The 24,039-nt window shown below is 41.1% G+C and overlaps 2 long non-coding RNA genes across 3 annotated transcripts in view; one reads left to right on the plus strand and one right to left on the minus strand.

Moving 5' to 3' along the window:
* Positions 1-8,983: 8,983 nt before the first annotated feature.
* The window catches only part of LOC127492987 (uncharacterized), a 44,565-nt gene continuing 29,509 nt past the window's right edge, over positions 8,984-24,039 (plus strand). Inside the window, exon 1 of one of the 2 annotated variants that reach the window (XR_007922864.2) lies at positions 8,984-9,208. This is a non-coding gene — a long non-coding RNA (uncharacterized lncRNA). Of the gene's footprint in view, positions 9,209-16,825; positions 16,871-24,039 lie in introns of those variants that run through there. The other variant, XR_011388577.1, reaches the window with a different exon arrangement.
* Positions 9,604-13,146, minus strand: LOC138849611 (uncharacterized). Its single transcript, XR_011388576.1, has 2 exons — positions 13,040-13,146; positions 9,604-9,852 (listed from the first exon to the last, which is right to left on the minus strand). It is a non-coding gene; the product is annotated as an uncharacterized lncRNA (long non-coding RNA).

The raw sequence follows: 24,039 nt of genomic DNA on the forward strand, positions 1-24,039 counted from the left end.
TATTTTAAGATTAATATATTATTGATATTTTTATCATAATATTTAAGCTTCAGAATTCACATATGTTAAGTTTTGTTCTTCAACAGGAAACTTGACCCAACCTAGTAAATAAAAGGTACAAGCAATTTTTCTTATGTTACAGGATTTCCATATCTTATAGTGATTCTGGTGAGGTAGGCTACATATTAAGCAGTCCCATAAACAGTAACTAAGCACATAAAGCAAATGCATCTTGAGACTAAAACACTAGAATGGATAATTATATTAACTCTTGGCCTAGGGCGTGTCTATGAATGTTTACAAGGGAAATCCATTTCCTTGTTCATTTCTTCCTTCCTGCATTCATTTAAAGAATCTTTATTGCAATCTTCCTATGTGTTACAATAAACTTTCTAGATCAGGAATTGGCAAACTATAGCTTAAGGGCCTATCTGGCCAACTGCCTGTTTTTGTACAGCTTGTGAGCTAAGAATAGATTTTTACATTTTTAGATAGTTTTTTGAAAAAAATTAAAGAATGATATGTATTTTGTGAACATTTAAAATGATATGAAATTCAAAATTAATTCAGTGTTCCTAACCAAAATTTTAATGGAACACATACATATGCATATACTTCTTTGTTTATCTATTGTCTACAATCACTTTCGTGCTGTAAAGCTAGAGATGAATAGTATAACAAAGACTATATGGCTTGTAAAGTCTAGAAAAGTTCTTTTATAGACATGGTGAATTCAGCAATCATCATAAAGTAACTGAAGAAAAGACGATGGTGGCTTGGATTAGAGGTTTACTGGGGAGATGGGAGGAATTAGATAGATGTGCATTTTAGCTTGGAGGGATTGGTATTCAGTTGCCACTTGAGATCCTCACAGCCTATACGGGAGTGCCTGATTCAAGTTCTCACTGCTTTGCTTCCAATCCAGCTTCCTCCTAATGTGTATCCTGGGAGGCAGCAGGTGATAACTCAAGTACTTGTGGGTCCCTGTCACCTGCTCCTGACTTCCGCTTGGCCCAGCCCTGACTGTTGTGGGCATTTGGGGAGTTACTATTTCATTTGTTAAGAAGGGCTATGTGAGCCGGCACCTCGGCTCAACAGGCTTAATCCTCCGTCTGCGGCGCCAGCACACCGGGTTCTAGTCCCGGTCAGGGCACCGGATTCTGTTCCGGTTGCCCCTCTTCCAGGCCAGCTCTCTGTTATGGCTCGGGAGTGCAGTGGAGGATGGCCCAAGTTCCTGGGCCCTGCACCTGCATGGGAGACCAGGAGAAGCACCTGGTTCCTGCCTTCAGACCAGCATGATGCATCGGCCACAGCGGCCATTGGAGGGTGAACCAACGGCAAAAGGAAGACCTTTCTCTCTGTCTCTCTCTCTCACTGTCCACTCTGCCTGTCAAAAAAATTTAAAAAATAAAAAAAAAGAAGGGCTATGTGATACAATTGTTATGGGTTAAGACTTATTTCTTATTAGTTGTGTTTCTGCATATGTCTAGGTGTTGATAATTCAATAAAACATAGTTTAGTATTTGGCTTTATTTTGAAAGATGAATGGCATATAATTTAGATAGTTTTAAATTAAAAGTTGGTGTACTATTTAGAAAAATTGTATGTAAAGTGAATGAAAATATTCTTCAGCTGATTTGATCTAAATAGAAAGTAGTGGTATTTATAAGTTGGGTCTGAATGTCAATAGTTCAGTTTTCAACAGCAGGACTATAATTTGTCAGAGTTAAAAAGACTGGAGTTGGCTCATTAAGGAAATTTTCTAGCATCTCATCGAGAAATAACTATGAAATTCTGTACAATGAATCATCAAAGTTTTCTTTTCTTCCTTTTCCAAATTCTCCTCCTCCATTTTTAGGCTTATAAGAGATTTATGTTCATAGGCTAAACTTCATTTAAAGACTTTGCCAACATGATGTTCATTTCATAGACAAATTAAATCAAGCACAGACAAGCTTTACATGTCTGGGCTCTGCAAAAAGTTTTTGCCGAAACCAGCAATAGCACTGGAGTTTCCTATTTGCAAATGAAGGAACTGTTTTAGAACACAATATGACAAATATTTTGTGAGTAATAGCTGTTAAACTAGCTTTACAAAGATGAATGGGTCAGATTTTCTTCCCTTTTACAATATTACCATCCCTGTCTGCATGGATACTATCATTTTCCCCATCAACATCAATTCAGTTTATTAAAAGAATGTCCATTTTAGTGAAACTTCACAAAATATTTCAGCATTTTAAGTATTTTTCACTTTCTAGCCATGAGAAAAAAGAAACTTTTCTCATTTTTCAATCATAAAGTTATAGGGACAAATACATCATTTAGATGACAAAGTTGAGACCATTTTTTAATTCAGGTGTTTATAACATTCTGGGTATGCCATTGAGAGTAGAGTCTTAAGAGCATCAGGACCTAATGATACCTTGTATTTGTAAATAATTGCTAAAATATGTTTTATATACTTGACCCTACTTTTTAAATGCCTCCCCCAAGTTATTTTTGCTTTTTACAATAGATATACAGGCATTTTATAGAAAAATTCTAAGTCACAAACACATAAATAGAAGGAAAACAAGCAGCATTCCTAAGCTAAATCCTGTGGACACCTTGGTGAGTATAGTTCCACCCCCTCCCTTTTCTCCACATGAGTCTGTGTTATCATCCAAGGCACACATTTGTGACTTGCACTTTGTACCCATAGCTAATTGTTTTAAGCTACACAGTGGTTCCCAATGCATTTAACCATTCTCTATTATGAAACATGGGTTATTTCTTATATTTTGTTATGACAAACAACTTACTAGTAAGTATCCTTTCATGTATGCCTTTCTACATCTTCTTTATTGTTTCCTGAGGCTAACTTTCCACAAGAGAAATAACTAGGCCACAGATCTGAGCACTTTTAAGTTTGATGATTACTGCTAAACCACTCTCCAGAAAGTCCTGCAATCTCTGCTGTGATTAATGACACATGAAAATGTCTCTTCTCCCTCCCTAGAGAAGTTTTCCTTGTCTTACTCTGTGTCTTACGATAACTCCACAGTGTAGACAGAACAGATTAGGAGAAATGCTAATAGTCATCTCTCTAGAAAATAATCAGACTGGGAGTTGAGTTTTCTGAATTGTTGCACCAGGTTTTCCTTTCCTGTGGCATTCATCTTGCTGTCATTCTGCTGCTGATGGCAATTCCAAGTGCATTATCAGGAAAGAGCCTAGACCAGAAATTTGCACACAAGCCACAGCCTGACTCATGCCTGTGTTGCTGGCAGTGCCCTGGCCTCCAGCCATAGGACTGTGGGTGGCACAATTCTTGTATTCTGAGAAAAGGCAATGTTGGCACACTGCTTGTCCAGGCCAGCACTGAAGCCAATGGGAAGGGGAGGAGGTAAGGAAGTTGGAGTCAAAGCAATGGAGGGTGATCAAATTATAGAACTTGTAACAAGATGGTCGTAAAACCTTCATTCTTGCACTGTATTATGAGTAAAATAATCCGTGCCATACATCCGATTTGAAGATATTTAACTAACGAGTTTACTTTATTTATTCTAAGACCACAGAATTCTGGTTTTGTTTTGATTTATATAAAGCATTCCAGAAAGCAAATTCTCATAAGTTGAAGCAGACCAGATGATAAAGAAAAAATTGCTTTTTGAATTAAAACAAAAATAGTTTCCTTCTCCCTTTCCCTTTCTTTTCCCTTCCCTTCCCTTCCCTCCTCTTTTCTTCTCTCTCTCTTTGGTGTCATATGGTTTAATAAAAATCAAGTATAATAAAAATCAAGTATAAAGAAAACTGAAAGCAAAGAATATCATTGAGTGCAATCATGTAGATGTTTACAAAGTTCTAAAAATGATTTGACTATAGTATTTTGTAAGAAAACTGTTATGTAAAAGTGCAAGCAATATTTGTTAAGGGTGGAGGCTGGTGGTTGGCATAGTGGTTAAGACCTTGGGTAGAAAGCCTGTGTCCCACTTCTCAGTATTTGGATTTGACCCTGGCTCTGACTCCTGACTCCACCTTCCTGTTCATACAGAGTCTAGGAAGCAGCAGTGATGGCTCCAGCACATGGGTTCCTGCCACTCAGACAAGATACCTAGGTTGAGTTCCTGTCTTTCAGGTCAGCCCAGTCTATGCTGCTGCAAGCATTTCAAGAGTGAACTAACAGATGGGAGCTCTCTGTCTGTGTGTATGGTCTGTGTGTTGGTCTGTCTCTCTCTGATCCTTAAATAAATTAAAATTAAAATTAAAGAAAAATTTTGAATTAACCAATAAACCAGGTATAACAGTGTATTCTTTTTTTTTTTTTAAGATTTTATTTATTTATTTGACAGGTAGAGTTACAGACAGTGAGAGAGAGAGACAGAGAGAAAGGTCTTCCTTTTCCGTTGGTTCACTCCCCAAATGGCCGCTATGGCCGGAACTATGCCAATCCGAAGCCAGGAGTCAGGTGCCTCCTCCTGGTCTCCCATGCGGGTGCAGGCACCCAAGCACTTGGGCCATCCTCCACTGCCTTCCTGAGCCACAGCAGAGAGCTGGACTGGAAGAGGAACAGCCGGGACTAGAACCCGGCACCATATGGGATGCTGGCGCAGCAGGCAGAGGATTGTGAGCCGTGGAGCCAGCCCCTAACAGTGTATTCTGTGGAGCCACTAGGCTCTCTAGTTACAGGATCTGTCTCGGGAGCATCCTGGCTTTTCAGCAGTAAGAAGGCTGTTCAGGAAGCTTTCATGACTAATTAGCTTGATTTGTTCATTCTCTTCTGTGCTTCAGCGTCACTCTGTTTTTTGTTTTTCCCCATCACTGAATCTGCTTGTAAATTGGAGTCCTCTCTCTGTTTATTTGTCTGGGGTATCCATAATCTTGGAAACTCCTTAAGGTCAGGAATTATGTCTTGTTCTCTGCTGTGCTCATTGTGGGAGTCTGTGTAGAAGACAGTCCATAGGAACTTAATAGACAGAATGAAATTATATAATAAGAAACATAATATCAAATTTTACCATTTTGAAGTAGAAGTTATTATTATTAAAGGTTTACTTATTTATTTGAAAGGCAGAGTTACAGATAGAGAGGGAGAGACAGAGAGAGAGAAAGAGAGAGGGATCTTCTATCCATTGGTTCATTCCCCAAATGGCCACAGTGGCCAGAGGTGGACCAGTCTCAAGCCAGGAGCCAGGGACTTTTTCCAGATCTCTCACATGGGTGGAAGAGCCTAAACACTTGGGTCATCTTCTGCTGCCTTCCCAGGCAAATTAGTAGGGAGCTAGATCAGAAGTGGAGGAGCTGGGACTCCAATCAGCCCCCATATGAGATACCGGCACTGCAGGTTTACCCTCTTCGTCACAGCACTGGCCCCCAAAAGTTATTATTTTGAAGATTTACTTATTTGTTTGAAAGGGTAAATAACAGAAAGAGGGGGAGAGAGAGAGAAAAAGATTTTCCATTCACTTCCCCAAATGATGACAATGGCCAAGGCTGGGCCAGGCTGAAGCCAGGAGCCAGGAATTCCAGACTGGTCTCCCATGTGGATGCAGGCGCTCAAGTACTTGGCATCTTCTGTTGCTTTCCTGAGCACATTAGCAGGGAGCTGGATTGGAAGTTGAGCAACTAAGACTTGAATTGGTGCTCATCTGGGACTCCAATGTCCAACATGGTGGCTTAACCCACTGCACTAAAATGCAGCCCCAGAAGTTATTGTTTTGATTATTATATTCATAGCTTATCAAAAATATTGGAGTCTATTTTTTAAATTAATTAATATTAATTTATATAACAATCAATTTCAGTGTTTATTAATTCTACGAACTTGGGAAGATTATTTAATTAATTGCCTTAATTTTTTCACCTTTAAATTGAAGGTGCTGCATCAGACCAATAATTCCCATCTAATGTTGGGGAGACCTACATGATATTTAGTGATGGGGTAGAATATATTAAAATCTTCACTAGCGTGTTTGTGGTTTGTAGAAACTTATTCAAGGCCGGCATTTGGTACAGCATGTTAAGCTGCTATTTGTGATGCCAGCATCCCATATAGAAGCACCAGTTTGAGTCCCACCTGCTCCATTTCTAATCCAGCTCCCTGCTAATGTGCTTGGGAAAGCACAGAAGGTGGCACAAGCACTTGGCCTCTTGTCTCCCATGTGGGAGACCTGGATGGGGTTCCTGGCTCCTGGCTTTGACCTGGCCCAGCCCTGGATGTTTCGGCCATTTGGGGATTGAACCAGTGGATGGAAGATCTCTTTGTCTGTCTCTCCTTTTTTTTTTTTTTTTTTTGTCAATCTGTCTTTCAAATAAATAAAATAAATGTTTTTAAAAAGACTGTATTCAACACAATTACATATTTTTATAGCTAGGATAGAAAAAAGAAATATGCTCTTGCTATAGTATGAAACTTGAGAAAGGACAGACCTGGATTGGTCCCTTGGTGTCTCAGAAGCTGGAGCACAAACCTTCCCAAGGGTTACATAAAAATCTGAGGTAGGGGCCATAATTTATTCTCTTTAATGTTTTTCAATGAGTTATATAAGAGTGAGAGACACTGTGCTGATCCCGAGCATCTCCTATTGCCTGGTGTTTTGTCAGGGTTCGTATCAACCTGTTTTTCTACAGCTATGTTGGAAGAATTCAAGAATTTTCATGTATTTTATTCTAAAGGAAGGAAAGATCATGGATTATATTAATACTAAGTTCAGAAACGTGAGGGGATTTTCAAAAGTTCATGGAAGATGGAATTAAAAGATTTTTCATGTAAGAATATTTTGAAATGCATACATGAGTGGTCTTTAAAATGTTATTAAAATGCTTATTATGAAGGAATGATGAAAGCATGGATTTCGCAAAGTTTTGGAGTCAAAATAAGCTAAAATGTTAATTCTGCTTTCTGTGAATTTTGTGGAGTTCCCTCAAGCAAGGAAGATAAGGGTACCAGCTAGAATGTGAGTCTGATTTTATGCTGTTACTTAGCTTTAGAATAAGTAGGGCATCGTTTAAATTTGGAGACAGCTTATGGTGCTGAGATGCAGAAGTATTGTTACTTCATTGACTTGCCACGTGGTAGAGGACAGGTTGATAGATTAGTTCAGTTGTGGCTCCAAAGATTGTGTGAGAAAACTGAAACTGCCTAGCATGTTTGGGTGATTCGGCTGCAATGTCCAGAGCTGTGCCTATCTGAAGCCAGGAGCCAGGATCTCCCGGGTCTCCAACACAGGTACAGGGGCCCAAGGACTTGGGCCATCTTCCACTGCTCTCCCAGGCTACAGCAGAGAGCTGGATTGGAAGTGGAGCAGCCGAGACTCAAACCAGCACCCATATGGGATGTCTGCACTACAGGTGGAGGATTTACCAGCTACGCCATAGTGCCGGCCCCTAGAAATATTATTTATTTATTTGAAGGGCAGAGTGGCAGAGACAGAGAGAGATCTTTCATCTACTAGTTCACTCTCTAGATACCCTCAACAGCTAAGAGCACAGAACTCTACCTGGGTCTCCCATATGGTGGCAGGGACTCAATCACTTGAACCATCAAGTGTTGTCTCCCAGTGTGACATCGGCAGGAAGCTGGATTGAAAGTGGAGAGAGGGTTCAAAACCAGGCATTCTGACACAGGATGTGGGTGTCCCAAGTAGTAGTGTAACCTACTATGCCTCAGTGCCACCACAGGATGCTGTATTTTTAAGGAACTAGAGATTGTGTATTCACAGAACTTGAGGGACGTGAGTAGGCAGGGACTGCCTCCAGACTTTGATGCAAGTCTGTGAAAGGAAAGCAGTAAGGAAAGATAGATCTGGAAGGAGCCTTAGACCACAGAGCACTTCTGACAAAGTCTCATGCAAGCCATTGGTGATCCCTGAGCCCCAGGAGTCGACATGTTCTGTGAGAGGAGTTGTGTGTCAGGGAGCAGTGTCTTAATCCTATTGTCGCCTGTGCTGTGTTATAGTATGGGGCAGCCAGGGGGAATGCTGGCTTGAATGCCACAATGGACGCAAAGGCATGGGACTTGGAGTAGATCCTTTGGAAGTGTGATTTAGTGGAGTACCTATATCTCAAGACCCTCAGCAGGACTTCTGAAAGATTGTGGACATGATCCCCTCTGCCTGCTCCACTCCCATCTTCAGACCAACTTATAGCAAAGGGTAAAAGGAGGGGACTCTTTTCCATTCTGTTCCTAGAGTCCTAATCCCAACAGAGCAAGTTTGGATCTGGAGGTTACATCTCCCAAGGCTCACCTTTGTTTATTTTTATCTCCTAGCCAATAGTACCATCCCTTTTTAAAAAATCCCAGTGCCCCAAACATTTCTCAGCAATGAATTAAATACAAAGGCCATGCAATAAATGAGATACCTCAACAGGCCGACACCCTACAGAGGGTTATACACATATTAGCAGAAATGTAAATAATGGGATATGGAGCAGAACAGACTGGTTACAGAAATGGTGTATCTTGACTGGCCTGCAAAATCTGACAGAGTCTCCAGGGCCAAATGCAACTACTCAGACAAAAAAAAGAAAAAAAAAGGAAAAAAGAAAATTAGACAGACAGTGGCAAGTCTAGGCAGAAGCAATGAGGAATGACAAACAGACTATATGAAATGGGAGGTTCCCGGAGGACTGGAGGATAAAGGGTAATCCTTAGGAGGTAGGCAGTTTCCTGATTTATGCTTGGGAAATTGCACTTGCCGTGTCAACCACGGTTGTGCACATTTTATGAGTGTGGAAGAGATTGGTTTGGGCAAGAGCAGAGAACAGTAGGAAGCAATTACCTCTTGCCTGTTTACTCCCATCTTTTCACTGCTGTGTCTCTGCAAGGACAGGAGTCTGGGGACGCAATTGGCGAGTAACTTACAGTTGGAAGACCTGGATTCTAATCTCAGCATCACAGTTTACCATGGTGTAGGCCAGTTATGAAACTCTGAAAATGAAAGTTTCTGTTCTGTATAAACTGGAAATGACATCACTTCCACTGCTCCCCCCCGTGGGTTCCTGCGAGAATCAAACAAAAACAGACAACGCTTTCTGAAGTCACTTCGCTCACTTTCAACACTACAAAAATTAAGGAACTGCTACAAGGTACTGTGCAAGAAATAACAGGCACCTGGGAAAACCCACAAAGTATTGTTTCGTAAAGATGTTGCTTAGCCTCCCAAAGAGAAAAATGCTTGGCTCAAGATTGACCAAGATGAACAAGTGCGGGGAATTACAACGTGAGGTAAAGCAAATGGGGCTTTTTGTTTTATTTTTGGAGACCACAATTTCTTAAATGTTATCCTCACTGTTTACTGCTCTGCACCACTGGTGGCTCTGAGATGAGAGGAAGATGGGTCAGGGAGTATTCGTAAGGCAAGGGAGGTGGTTCAAAGTTACTTGAATAACTTTAGTGTGGGGAGGACGGTGTGCTGTACATGGTCCAGGCAGATGGCATAGCTGTAGGAATGGAAACTGAGATTTAATCAGAAAATGTTCTTGTTTTCCTGGGACACAATGAGATCTCTCTCCTCTTACAGTACCTAGAAATAGTAGTATATTATCAAACACACAAAATTTGTTTTAACAGAACTTCCCTTCTGGAAGAATTTTTTCAAAATCCATCTCTTATTAGCTCTATTTTATTGAGAGTTTTAGTCTTTTTTAAAAATTTTATTTATTTGTTTGAGAGGTAGAGTTACGGAGAGGGGGAGTAACAGAGAGAAAGATCTTCCATCCACTGGTTCACTCCCCAAAATGGCTTCAACGGCCAGAGCTGAGCCGATTGGAAACTAGGAGCCAGGATCTTCTTCCAGGTCTCCCATGTGGGTGCAGGGGCCCCATCACTTTGGGCCATCTTCTACTGCTTTCCCAGGCCATAGCAGAGAGCTGGATGAGAAAAAGAGAATCCAGGATTAGAACCAGCGCCCATATGGGATGCCAGCTCCACAGATGGAGGCTTAGCAGACTATGCCACAGTGTCAGCCCCAGGACTTCAATTCTTAATGAGCAAACCACTGAGAATATCATCAATATGTTCAACAGTGGTAGAACCATAGGCCACAAGCCCCTATTATCAAGAAACCCCTTTATAGAGACCTTTCCTGGAGTAGCAATAATCTCCTAAAAAATGTTTATTCTATGAAGAAATTTTGTTTAAGAATTTTTAGCTATTTGAAAAATAAAGAGGGGGGGAGGGAGAGAGAGAGAGGAAGAGAGAGATCTTTCATCTGTTGGTTCACTCTCCCTATGCTTGGAGCAGCCAGGGATTGCCCAGACTGAAGCCAGGAGCTCAGATCTCAATCCAGTCTCCCACGTGGGTGGAGGGGACCCAACTACTTGAGCCATCACCTGCTCCCTTTGGAGTGCGTATTAGCAAGAAGCTGGAATCTGAGGCTTTTTTATTTTTAAAAAATATTCATTTTTTTATTTATTTGAAAGTCAGAATTATACAGAGAGAGGAGAGGCAGAGAGAGAGAGGTCTTCCATCTTATGGTTCATTCCCCATTTGGCCACAACGACCAAAGCCAGGAGCCAGGAGCTTCTTCCAGGTCTCCCACGTGGGTGCAGAGGCCCAAGGACTTGGGTCATCTTCTACTTCTTTCCCAGGCCATAGTAGAGAGCTGGATTGGAAGTGGAGCAGCCGGAGCAGGTGCCCATATGGGATGCCAGTGCTTCAGGCCAGGGCATTAACCCACTGCACCATAGCGCCAGCCCCTGTGGCTTGTTTTACATGGTCAGGTCCTGCTGGGATCTTAATGACATTTACAAAATCCCTTTTTGTTATAAACTGGAGTATAATCTTGGAAGTGATATCCCATCCTCTCTGCATATCTTATTCACAATCAAGGAGTGGGTATTGCACAGGGTGTACACAACAGGAAGCAGGAATCTTAAGGACTATCTCAGAATGCTGCCTACCACAATGTGCTGTTTGGAAGTGGAAGTGAGCCAAGTGAGTAGTGCTCCCACGTAGGGAAAGTACCTTTCAGCAAACACAGTGGTGTTGATGGTGCAGGGCAGCTCATTTTTGTGTCTATGAGTCAAGCAGTTGGCTGCAACAACAGAGGTGTTTTTGCTACAACACCTGATGGGGTTGAGCATTTTTTCTGAATTTTACTCGATATCTTCAACACTGGTTTTTTGGTCCTCAAAGACATGGGATTAGCTACTGATTATAATAAATATCTTTCCTCTCAAAATCTTTGTAGTTAATATTTTTATCTGTAATATAAAGCCTTTATGGTATAACCGGATCTCTAACTGGGAACTTTATTTTTATTTTTTTTTTTTAAGATTTATTTATATGATGGGGCCGGTGCTGTGGCACAACAGGTTAAAGCCCTGGCCTGAAGTGCCAGCATCCCATATGGGCACTGGTTCGAGACCTGGTTGCTCCACTTCCGATCCAACTCTCTGCCATGGCCTGGGAAAGCAATAGAAGATGGCCCAAGTACTTGGGCTCCTGCACCTGCATGGGAGACCTGAAAGAAGCTCCCGGCTCCTGGCTTCGGATTGGCGCAGCTCCAGCCATTGCGGCCAATTGGGGAGTGAAGCATCAGATGGGAGACCTCTCTCTCTCTTTGCCTCTCCTTTCTCTCTCTCTCTCTGCTACTCCTCTCTCTGTGTAACTCTGACTTTCAAATTAAAATAAAATAAAATAAACCGATTTATTTCTATGAGAGGCAGAGTTACAAACAGAGTGGGAGAGATAGAGGAAAGATCTTCCATCCCCTGATTCACTCCTCAAATGGCCCCAACTTCTGGAGCTGAGCTGATCAGAAGCCAGGAGCCAGGAGCTTCCTCTAGATTTCCCACATAGGTGCAGGGACCCAAGCACCTCACCCATCCTCCACTGCCTTCCCTGGACTTAAGCAGAGAGCTAGACTGGAAGAGAAACAGCTGGGACACGAACCAGCACCCATATGGGATGCTGGTGCCTCAGGCAGAGGCTTAGCATACTATACCACAGTGCCAACCCCTACAGGGGCTCTTTTTAAATCTCCTTTAAACATGTGTAATTCTGTATCACTTTTATAAATTCATGGGACTGCATGCGAGAGAAAGCATTTGCTTCTAGAAGGGTGTTTTTCAAGCTATAGGGTGTTTTTCAATAAATAGAATACATGTAATAAGTCCAAGATATAATAATAGCATTTGGGGGAACAAGCATTCAATAGTCATGGCAGCAAAGGGCCTACTACATTCTCTGAGAGATCCAACAACCAATAATAAGCAAACACCCCTCAGAAACTATGAGACTTTTCTTAATCAACCAATTTTTCCCAAATCAAGACCAAAAAGTTTAAATAAGTCACCAAAGTTTATGAGGGGGGTTAGTGGTGGAGTGAAGGCTTGAAAAGTAAGCTAATTGGACTTCCTGCCTCTCAGGAATTTAGCTTGTTCCTTGCTCCATCTTCCTGTGAAGAAAGCTTAAACGAGTACTAAACACAGCCTCAGGAGGAAGTAAAAAATGTACAAGTAGTTAGTTCTGGCAGATACATCACTGATGATCCCTGAGTCCTGGCTCATCTCTTTGGGAACCTTGGAATCCATACACATGATACACATGCACCCACACACCACTGAACAGGACGTGACTGACCAGAGGGTGGGTGCCAAGGCGGATGCATCCCTTCCTCACTGTAACTCACACAATAGTCCTTCCTGGGTTCCAAGGCCAAGGGCTCCTGGACCAAAGGAAAAAGGGGGCCTTTGAAATTGGGCTCCGGAACATTTTGGTAACTGTAGCACAGTTATCTTTCATGCAGACATTCTGAACTTACAGCTTGATAGGAAATGAATTGCCCTAAAATAAGTCCAAAATTAAAAAGGAAAAAAAACAACATATGAAGGTCACCTCAAAAGGCAGTGCAGATCATGTGCATAATAGAAACCTCATTCCTGGATCAGAATGCTTGCACGCACACGCCTCCTGCATTCCATAATGTAAATCGCATCACACACATCTGACCCAGAGAGATGAGGTCCCAGGAGGTGCATATTTTCAGCATGAAGACAAGCAACCATTAGTGTTACAAGCACAGCTTATGGTCAGCTGGCTGGCCTGACACACCTTGGCATCCGCTGCTCCCCAGGGCCACAGTGGCTGCGTCTTTCGGAGTCCAGGGGTGGAAGTGGACGTGCCGAAGCAGCTTCAGGCCTTGACCCCCATTTCACTACTCTTGGAAGGAACTAGGATTAAGTAAAGAATCCAGGCTCCACCCTACTTTTTTTTTTTTTTTTTTAAATCTCCACCCTACTTTTATTACGGGGAAATGATTTGCCCTCCAGGGCTGAGAGGTAGGATCTCAGGTTAGACTTCTTGCATTTTTTCTCAAGCTTTTCCCCCTGCAGCTTTTCTTTCTTTCTTTCTTTTTCTTTTTTTCCTCTTTGGCTGCTACATTTCTGAAAAAACTGGTACACTGGTTAACACCAAAAACCAAAACCCACCAAGTGATCCTCAGAGCAATGTTTCATAGCCACTCAGACCCTAAGAAGAAATGAGATGGTAAACAGGCGAGCCATTACATTTAGTCATAAGGAGACTCAAACCACAACACACACCCACCACAATTCCATGAGAGAAGATCCCACAAATGTGCATATTTTGTGGTGTCTCCCAGAGTTCCTACTGAGGGATGATGATGGTGGTACCTATGAAGGACTCTGGGGCTTTGTAGGGTTGCATTTATTATGCTTGAGGCATTTGGAAAAGGTAACTTAGGAATTTGGGTAATGACTTAACACAGTTTCATTCTATTCTTACATGCCTCAGTTTGTTGAATAGACAGCCTTTTTGATTCAGGGGTCGAGCCCCTGTTTGAGGCTTTCAAGCAAAAGCTATTAGTAAAGTTGAAACTGATTGCAGGAATACTGTTGGGGCTACAAAAGAGACCTTGTTTGTTTATTTTTGAATAACAAAGAAAACATCCAAGTATTGGGACATACTTAAGCTTTTTTTTTTTTAATTTTCATCTTGGGATTTTTATTTTTATTAATTTATTTTTTGAATAGCAAACTGTTATGTTTATTTATTTTTTAACTTTTATTTAATAAATATAAATTTCCAAAGTACAGCTTTTGGTTTACAGTGGCTTCCCCACCTCCCCATAACTTCCCTCCCCCTGCAACCCTCCCATCTCCCGCTCCCTCTCCCATCCCATTCACATCAAGATTCATTTTCAATTATCGTTATATACAGAAGATCAATTTAATATATATTAAGTAAAGATTTCAACATTTTGCACCCACACGGAAACACAAAGTGTAAAGTGCTGTTTGAGTACTAGTTATACCATTAATTCACATAGTACAACACATTAAGGACAGAGATCCTATATGGGGAGTAAGTGCACAGTAACTCCTGTTGTTGACTTAACAATTTGACACTCTTGTTTATGGCATCAGTAATCACCCTAGGCTCTTGTCATGAGTTGCCAAGGCTATGGAAGCCTTTTGAGTTTGCCAACTCTGATCTTATTCAGACAAGGTCATAGTCAAAGTGGAAGTTCTCTCCTCCCTTCAGAGAAAGGTACCTCCTTCTTTGATGGCCCGTTCTTTGTTTTCATCTACTCAAAAGACATAGTGACAGGAAGGTGGGGGGGGGGGGGAGAGACAAAGAAAGAGAATGAGAATCTTTCATTCACTGGTGCATTTCCCAAATTCTAATAGCCAGGGCTGGGCCAGGCCCTAGCCAGGAGCCTGCAACTGCATTGCAGTCTGCCATGTGCGTGGCAGGGGCCCAGGCACTTGAGCCATTTTCTGCTGCCCTCCAGGTTCATTAGTAGGAAGCTGGATTAGAAGCAGAGTGGCTGGGGTTTGGCACTTGAATAAAGGAAGTAAGCATCCCAAGAGGCATCTCAAGTGATGGCTTAATCTGCTCTACCACAATGCCCAGCCCCAGATTCCAGTTTTTCGCTATTACTCTATGACATAGTTATGGAAGGCCTGAGTAATTGACAAGATGGTTTCCAAAGCCAAAATATCCATTTATTATTAATCAAGAGATCAAGTCAGATTTTAAATAATGTTTCCTATTATTAATCCTCAAAACTGAGCTCAAAATGTATCTATTCTCTAACTAATGAACAGCTATAAATATTTTAAGCAGAGATTTTTAATTTTTTAGTTAGTTACAGAGACACACAGAGAGCTAGCAAGAACTCCCATCCATTGATTCACTCCCAGATGCCCAGAAAGGAGAGGGCCCGGCAGCTTCAAGGCAAGGAGACAAGAATAAAATCCAGGTCGCCAGGACACAACTATGAGAGCCGTTACCTGCTGCCTTCCATGATCTACAGGGGCAGGAGGTTGAAATGAGGAGTTGGAGCCTAAAATTGAACTGAAGGTCTTCAGTATGGGACATGGGTTTCTCAACCAGCCTTTTAACCACTTGACAAAATGCCTGCCCCTAAGCAGATGTTTTAAATATGGTCAACCTCTTTGCTTTGCTAGATATTTAACAATGGGCACTGACATACTTTATAGATCTATAGATAAGTTTTTTTAAAAGATAGTATTCATTTATTTATTTGAGAGGGATATATATATATATATAGAGAGAGAGAGAGAGAGAGAGAGAGAGGGAGAGAGAGAGAAACTCTTATCTACTGGTTTACTTCCCAAATGTTCACAATGGCTAGGGCTTCTGGGCTGAGCTGAAGCTTAGAGCTGGAAACTCCATTCAGGTCTCCCATGGGGGTGACAGGAACTCAGTTGAGCCATTGCTTGCTGCCTCCCAGGTCAGCATTAGCAGAGAGTTAAAGTCACGAGCTACAGTCAGGTATTGAATCTGTGTACTCCAATGTAAGACATGGGCATCTTAACCAGTGCCTTAACCACTAGCCCAAAGGCTTGTCTCAAAACATATGTACCTGAGGATGGATCAAGAAATGTACCTTAGGAATTCCCACAAAATTCTGGAGTGCCAGTTGCTTGTTTTCTGCATGCTTCTTTATTTCTGTACCAAAAAGTTCTCCAATAAGTGTCTGGTGCTTACTCTCCTTTTCCCACAAGACATGAGGCTCCATTGTACTTAGAACTCATTAGGTAGAATATTCTTTATTGTAAGGAAATGTGAGTTCAGGTCTTACAATAATTATTTATGCTAAATTAAACCAAAAATGGACCTTTTGCAGGAGCAATGTTCCAGGCTTGGGTAGTGTAGGATGAGTACATTTCCATTCCTTTTCTTTCTTTTATCTGATGGCCTGAATTCATTTCAATCTACCAAAACCAGTAAGAGAGCACTCCTTTTTAAGCTCGATTTATAATGATCTGAGAAACAGAAGGGAGATGTGTTGGGAGTTCCCGGTAGAAAGTCCTGGTATTTCCCAGCCACTGCCTCATACCACAGTTTTTAGTTCTCTTACTCCAGGAAGGAAACCTGGGGTGTTGAAGGTATGGATAAAGTTGCCCAAGTATTTGTCTTCTTTTATCAAGTTGTAACTTCAAATGGCTGTCCTCCTGGTCCAAAGCAGGAATGACTGCTAAGGACTTTAAATGAGTACTCAAACAATTTTATCTGGCCTGGCAATGTGCATATTTTTGATAAGTGAATGGGGAGAGCTGATATCCCCATTTCAAAGGTGCCCATAACAAGCCAAGAGAATAAGCTCCTACTGACTTGCAGGGAAAACACTCATAAAGCTCACTGGTGGCCCTCAGAGGGTGCCTTGATCCTGTACTTTGAACTCTTCGCTGCTGTTCCAACAGGTGAGGCCCCACATGCAAATATTTGGTTTGGCCATTTTTACTATAAACACTGCAACCCTTAGGATGATAAGATCTATAGAATTTAAGGCTATATGCACAGACATCATCAAAATAATTATAAAGTCTACTTTCTTGTTGTTTTTCAAGGAATACAAGCTTGGCTGGCATTTTGGGAGAGTCTTTGCTTAAGGTAGGTATATAGAGAAGGTTAGGGAATGAAAAATGCCAACAAAACATATGGATCCCAGGGCACTGCAGTCACATTCAAAAACAAGGTCAAAGGATGAAGCAATCATCAACTGAATCCAAATTCCCTATCAGCACAGGAAAGGCAATTATCAAGTCAATGCTCATGTCCACTGCACACAGGCTGTTCCTCTTCCAGTTTTTCTGTGCTTATGCATTATGATTCTTGACCACCTTCCTTGTTGCATTTTATTGAGTTTTATCTTGTGTTGATATTTTTAAATATTTTTTATTTTTTAATATTTTAAATTAATTTTTAACATACTCAGTATAATTCATTGAGACAATTCTAAGAATATGATATTCTCTTCCTCTCTCACTCTCCCCATCTCTCCCACCTTCCACACTCTCTTTTTCTTTTTTTTTTTTTAGTTTTTGAGATAATGTATTTTAAACTTACATTACAGTAAAAAGGCTTAACACTTCACCAAATAAGAAGTTTAACAAGGAAAAAGGAAAAAGTCTCTAGTTTATGAGAATATAGGGAACATTATAAACAATAATTGAATGGAAAAATGACCATTTCAGCCATATTCAGTAAATTTTAAAGCAATCACACATCATTAAAACTATAGTAGTATAACTTCCTTAACCATTGGTTTGACAAAGGTATAAAACAAAGGTTTTTTTTTTTACCTTTTTTTGCTCTTGTCAGTGTAAATTTTGCCTCTCTCTCTGTAGATTTGAAACCTTTTCAGGGGAAGGGGTGTGGTGTGTGAAGACCCATTGCTAGAAGCAGAAAGGGCATGGACTGTGGAATCATCCTGGCTCTTTCAGTTACTACTTGAGGAAATGTTGGAAAGCTAATTAACTCTTGTGAGCCTCTGTTTCTCATCTCACAAAATCATACCCACTTCAGTTTTACCCCAGCCTTTAAATGATATAGACTACATAAAGCCTACAGCTCAGATCTGGTTCCTCAGCACATTGCTTCCTTTCTTGCATTTCTTTGATTCTCCTTCACCCTAGTACTGTGTGCATGCACTTAGTATGTTGGTTAGTGAAATATAAATATATATGCTTTTTGACAGTGAATTGGAAGATTTAGAAATTATTGAGGGACTGGCATTGTGGTGCAATGGGTTAAGCCACTGTGTGCAGTGCTGGCATCACACATGGGCGCTGGTTCTAGTCCCAGATGCTCCACTTGTGATCTAGCTCTCTGCTAATGTGCCTGGGAAAACAGCAGAAGATGGCACAACTGTTTGGGCCCCTTTACCCATGTGGGAGGTCTGGAAGAAGCTCCTGGCTTCTGGCTTCTGCCTGGCCCAGCTCTGGCAATTGTCATTTGGGGAAGTGAACCAGCAGATGAAAGATCTCTCCCTCTTTCTGTCCTTCTCTCTTTAGAACTCTGCCTTTCAAATAAATAATAAAATAAATCTTTAAAAAAGAGAAATTATCTAATATCAGTTTGTATTCGTTTGGAGAGACTCAGTTCTTTAAAAGTTCCACCTGCTTTCCTGTGGATCAGGAAGCTCTGATTTCTTGCTAGGGGCTCCTCAGGACAGCTCTCCTAGCTTTCCGCTTTGTCTGTGTAGGCAAAAGCTCAATAGTTTATACCCATGAGGATGTTTAAATCTGGAAATAGTTTTGTCATAAGCATTGGTAAGGTAAGAGGTGGAGCAAGAAGATAAAAGAGGAAAAACTTGGCAAAATATCAATGAAAATGAAAAGCAAAGCCCTAAAAAAATCTGAATGAAATACACTTAAAAGAAGCAAATTTCATTTAAGCAGTATGATGCTTGTAGTACAGAAAAGGTGAGGTCAAGGACTTGGGCAGAACTTGTCAAGTCTAGTGCATGCTTGGGTGTTGAAGAATGTCTGCAAGTGTAGATTCTCACTGGGTAGAAAACTGAGGGATAAGACGGAGAGTTCTAATAGATTCAGCTAATCAATACTTCAGACTAAAACTGTGGACACCCATGGCTGAGTTAGAAGTATAAAGGACTTATTGAAATATAGAAGTTAATAACAAGCACAGGGAAATATGCTATTTGAATTATTGACACAGCTTCAGATAGGTCTTATTTAAGAAGTTTTTATAAAGATTACATATAATATTTCTGTGTACATAGATACTGAAATGTCTTTATCAGTTCTATGTGATCCTCAGTTCTTATTGCTTTCAAGGATATTTTACCCAGTAAAATATTCTATATCTGCTTTTAAAGGAAATTTTCAATAATTAATTTTGTTAAGAAAAATTAAGAAAGACCCTGGAAATATATTCAAACTGCTCGTTAAAGACGCTCAAGGACTGAATGAATACATATCCCACAAGACTCCATTTCCTCCTCCCATTACTTCTCATTCTTACTATTCTTATTAATTTCAAGCTGTGGAAATACACTGATATGAATGCAAGGAATAGTAAGATCCTTTATACATGTATTTTATATATATAAATATATATAAATATATACATAGCATAGATGTAATATGTATTATGTATAACGGTCATGAGCACATCGAACTGAATAATAGCTCAGTATCTATTGTTATGGCCCTGCTGCCCACAGAAATAGTTGCAGAACTGCATTTCCAGGGAAGCTGGAGTGATCTTGCTAAGGCATCAAGTGCTGCTTGTTCAAATAGGAGATTGGGCAGGCCACCCAGTAATGCCTGCTTGGGATATTGCTTGTCAAACACCCAGTGTGACTTCTTTCTGTAAGTATTCAATAGTTTGACATTTCCTTTTCTGTAATTGTATTTTCCCAAGCAATTTTTACACTTGTCCATTACAGTATTTACCATATTATTGTAATTGTTTATACAATATCAGCTCCCTGCAGTATGATACCTAGTATGTATTAAGTAACTGAATGAAAAAAATTATCAGAAGAAAATATATTTTTTTGAGTAGCCAAAATTAATTGTCCTTGGACCTAAAATATCTCTCATTCAACCTAGACCATAAATAGGGACTGGACACCTGTTGTTTACTCGATGGAACAAATGTATTAAGTTGCCCCAGTGCTGTTTTTCTTTTTTTTTATTTTTAAATTTATTTAACAGGTAGAGTTATAGACAGTGAGAGAGAGAGAGAGACAGAGAGACCAGTGCTGTGCCGGTCCGAAGCCAGGAGCAGGTGCTGGGGCCCAAGCAGTTGGGCCATCCTCCACTGCCCTCCTGGGCCACAGCAGAGAGCTGAACTGGAAAAAAGCAACCGGGACTAGAACCCGGCACCCATATGGGATGCCGGCACCGCAGGTGGAGGATTAACCAAGTGAGCCACGGCACCGGCCCCCACCAGTGCTGTTTTTCATCATTTGTCATTTTTAAGACTCTTATGATCTTTAAATTCTTAAGAATAAATTATGTTTGGGGCCAGCCGTGTGGCATAGCAGGTTAAGTCACCGCATGTGACACTGGCATCTCATATGGATGCCCACTGGAGACCTGGATGCTCCACTTCCAACCCTGGTTCCTGCTACTGGCCTGGGAAAGCAACAGAAGATGGCACAAGAGCTTGGTCCCTGCACTGATGTGGAAGACCTGGCAGAAGCTCCTGGCTCCTGGCTTCAGCCTGGCACAGCCCTGACCACTGCAGCCATTTGGGAGTGAACCAGAGGATGGAAGAGCTGTCTCTGTTTATCTCTTCTCTCTCTGTAGTTCTGCTTTTCAAATCAATAAAAGATAAATCTTAAAAAAATAAAAAAAAGTTCCATTTGAAAAGAAGTAATTGTCTATGTGGTCCTAAATTTCTTTATTCCTTTTTTTTTAAAGATTTATTTTTTATTCTACTTGAAAGGCAGAGCTACAAAGGGAGGAGAAGACATAAACAGAGAGAAAGAGAGAGAGAGGGAGAGAGAGAGAGGAATCTTCCTTCCTCTGGTTCACTTCCCAAATGGCTGCAATAACCAGAGCTGGGCCAAATCGAGGTCAGGAGCCGGGAGGAGCTTCTGACTGGTCTCCTACATGGGTGCAGGGGCCCAAGCACTTGGGCCATCTTCAGCTGCTTTCCCAGGTGCTTTAGCAGGGAGCTGGATTGGAAGTGGAACAGCCAGGTCTCAAACTGGCATTAGTGTGGGATGTTGGCACTGCATGCAGAGGCTTAACCTGCTATGCCACAAAGCCCTCCCTGGTCCTAAATTCTTAAGATAAGAAATCTGAAGTCTGTATACTAAATTTATGTGAGAGGTGGCGTTCTTGATACCTCTGTGTCTACTTGTATTGGAAAGTTGTTTACATTCTTTTTAAGTTTAGCTACTGATTGAGTGTAAGGCAAAGGAAATGCCACATTAAAAGTGTTTTCATTGGGAAATCACTGGGTCCTGCCTAGACCATACTGTTGAACAAAATACAAAAATACTTTCTATTTTTTAATCTGGCTCACTTATTAGTGTTTAAAGAAGAACTCTGCATATGTAGTCAATTTTTTTTTTGTCATTTAATAATGTAGCTTGTCTCAGGTATTTGGCACAACAATTTAAGTTGATGTTTGGGATGTACACATCCCATATCAGAGTGCCTGGTTTGAATACCTGCCACTCTGCTTCTGATTCAGTGTCCTGCTAATATACATTAATAGGAGGCAGCAGATGATGGCTCAAGTACTTGGGTACCAGCCCACTTATGTGGGAGACCCAGATTGAATTCCATGGCTCTGTCTTCAGCCTTGCCATCCCTGTTGCTGTGGGCATTTGGAGAGTGAACCCATAAATAAAGAATTTTCCTCCTTCTGTATCTTTCTGTCTTTCAAATAAAATTCAAATAATAAAAAAAGTACACAAAGTCACAGTTTTTTAGTATGTAATCTCATTCAGGTCTTCTAGGTTGCCTTCTTTCTTAAAAATTAGTGAGCTTTTGACTCTTTTGGGAAGGTAAAAGGAAATTTCAAATGGCATAAGACATTTTTGGTGTGTTCTAGAAGTTAGGACTAAGGTGTGCCCTTTTAGAAGAGAATATGTCAGAACTGACATTTGATTAATGGTTCAAGGATGTGTGAGGGGAAGGCTTATTAAAATCTCATCTCTATCATGCAGCTGAAATTGATTAGTTTAAGTCTAAAAAGAGTTTGCATTGAAAGAAAGCAAGGAGAAGGGGTACATCAAGAGATTCATGTTGATGGACAGCCATGGGCTGTCCTTACATAGGAATTAAGAGCATTTAAAGTTAGTGTCGCTCCCCCTCTTCGTGGAGGAACGACACAGGACCCTGCGCTGTTCTTTCTGTCTGCTCGGCCCTCCCCGGGTTTGCTGCTGGTTCTTCCCGGGTTGGCTACTATCCCTTCCACCTCCGTGGAAGGGCAGTTCCCCCTGGCCACATTCCCCACTTCCGCAGGGGAGCGGCACACCGCCGGCCGGCTCTCTGGGGCTGCACAGGTGTTCCTTCAGATAGATGTTCCCCTTAGATGTTCCTGGTGCATGCCGTCTCTCTCCTCCTTTATAGTCCTCTTCCACCAACCCCAACTCTGCTACCCACATGCCGAGTACGCTGCTCTCCTCCAATCAGGAGCAGGTCCTACAGTTTCTTGGTTGAACTGGAGGCAGCTGTGTAAAAGCTGTTTTCTTCTCTCCCAGCGCCATATTGTGGTAGAGCAGATGCATAGAATAAGTCTTAATTCCAGTAACTCAGTCCAGTCCGGGCTGCTCCCCACAAGTTAGCACTTCACCTGGGTAGGACTGAAGCAAGCCCCACCCTAAGCCTGATTCTATAGGAAAATGATTTTGATTATTATGAGCATGAGTGTCAACATTTGTCTTCTATGCTTATCAATGGCTCTTCCTAAACACAGACTACAAATAACAAGTGAATATTTAATAGTATACTTAACAACCTATTTCAGTATTTAAACATTCAAAAATCAGTAGCTGGACAGTAAGAATCAGTAGTTGCCTGTTTGTCTAAGTAAGCAACAAGCTAAAATAGAAAAGAGAAAGAATAATTGTAAGCTACTTTCACATTAAATTGGAAACTAAAAAAAAGTATATGCCCAAAGTTCATGTTTGTTTTTTCTTCCTGTGTGTCTAACTTTTATCTTAAATCTAACAAATGACTAAATAAGTTTGTCCAGAGGCCGTTACCAGGTAGGGGGTGAGAAGGAAGTGCCGAAAACTGGCACAGAATCAGCAAAAGGGAAAGCAAAGAGCAAAGTCACGTGGGACAAGCTGGATGACACACATTTAAAACAGTGGAACTGCATTGAAGTTGTGTGCATATTGAACAAATCATTGAGAACACTTGTTTGTTTAAATATGGAAATTAATGTACTATTAGTTAAGATTCAAGTGATCCAACATACTCTCTGAACCCTAGCAGAATTCTTTTTTTTTTTTTTTTTTTTTGACAAGCAGAGTGAACAGTGAGAGAGAGACAGAAAGGTCTTCCTTTTGCCGTTGGTTCACCCTCCAATGGCCACTGCGGCTGGCGCATTGCGCTGATCCGAAGGCAGGAGCCAGGTGCAGGGCCCAAGCACTTGGGCCATCCTCCACTGCACTCCCTGGCCACAGCAGAGAGCTGGCCTGGAAGAGGGACAACCGGGACAGAATCCGGTGCCCCGACTGGGACTAGAACCTGGTGTGCTGGCGCCGCAAGGCGGAGGATTAGCCTATTGAGCCACGGCGCCGGCCCTAGCAGAATTCTTAATTTAATTTCAGTTTTAGATCTAGTTTCATAGATTTCATAGATAGTTGAGCACCTGTTGTTTTTTTCCAGATATGGCCAGAAGCTGGTGGCCTTATGGGAGCTCTAATGAACTCTGGAGTAGCTAGAGAGATACTAAGGAAGCAGATACTTTCATTATAATAAAGCAGAAGTACCCAAAATACAAAGTTATAATGGAGATAGATGATGCCAATATTTCAGAAAAATTCTTGTTTGAATCCAACTTAAAAGATGTAAACAGCCAGATGCAGGATGAAGTAAGATTCTGAAAACAGATAAATATAGTTCTGAATCCTGACGCTGCCCTTCTGTGAATAATCAAATTGCTTTATTTGTAAAGGAGCTATTATGTCTAAAAAAGGCACTAAAAATACATACATCCTCTGGTTTTTCTGTATTTGAATCACTGCTACATGTTAGTTATCATTATGTTGTTATTACTGGATTAGTAGTATTATACCACGTCTACATGAAACTGTGAAAGGTAATTAGATCCAAGCAGAAGAT

The sequence above is a fragment of the Oryctolagus cuniculus genome, chromosome 5, assembly GCF_964237555.1.
Source record: "Oryctolagus cuniculus chromosome 5, mOryCun1.1, whole genome shotgun sequence".
Taxonomy (NCBI): domain Eukaryota; kingdom Metazoa; phylum Chordata; class Mammalia; order Lagomorpha; family Leporidae; genus Oryctolagus; species Oryctolagus cuniculus.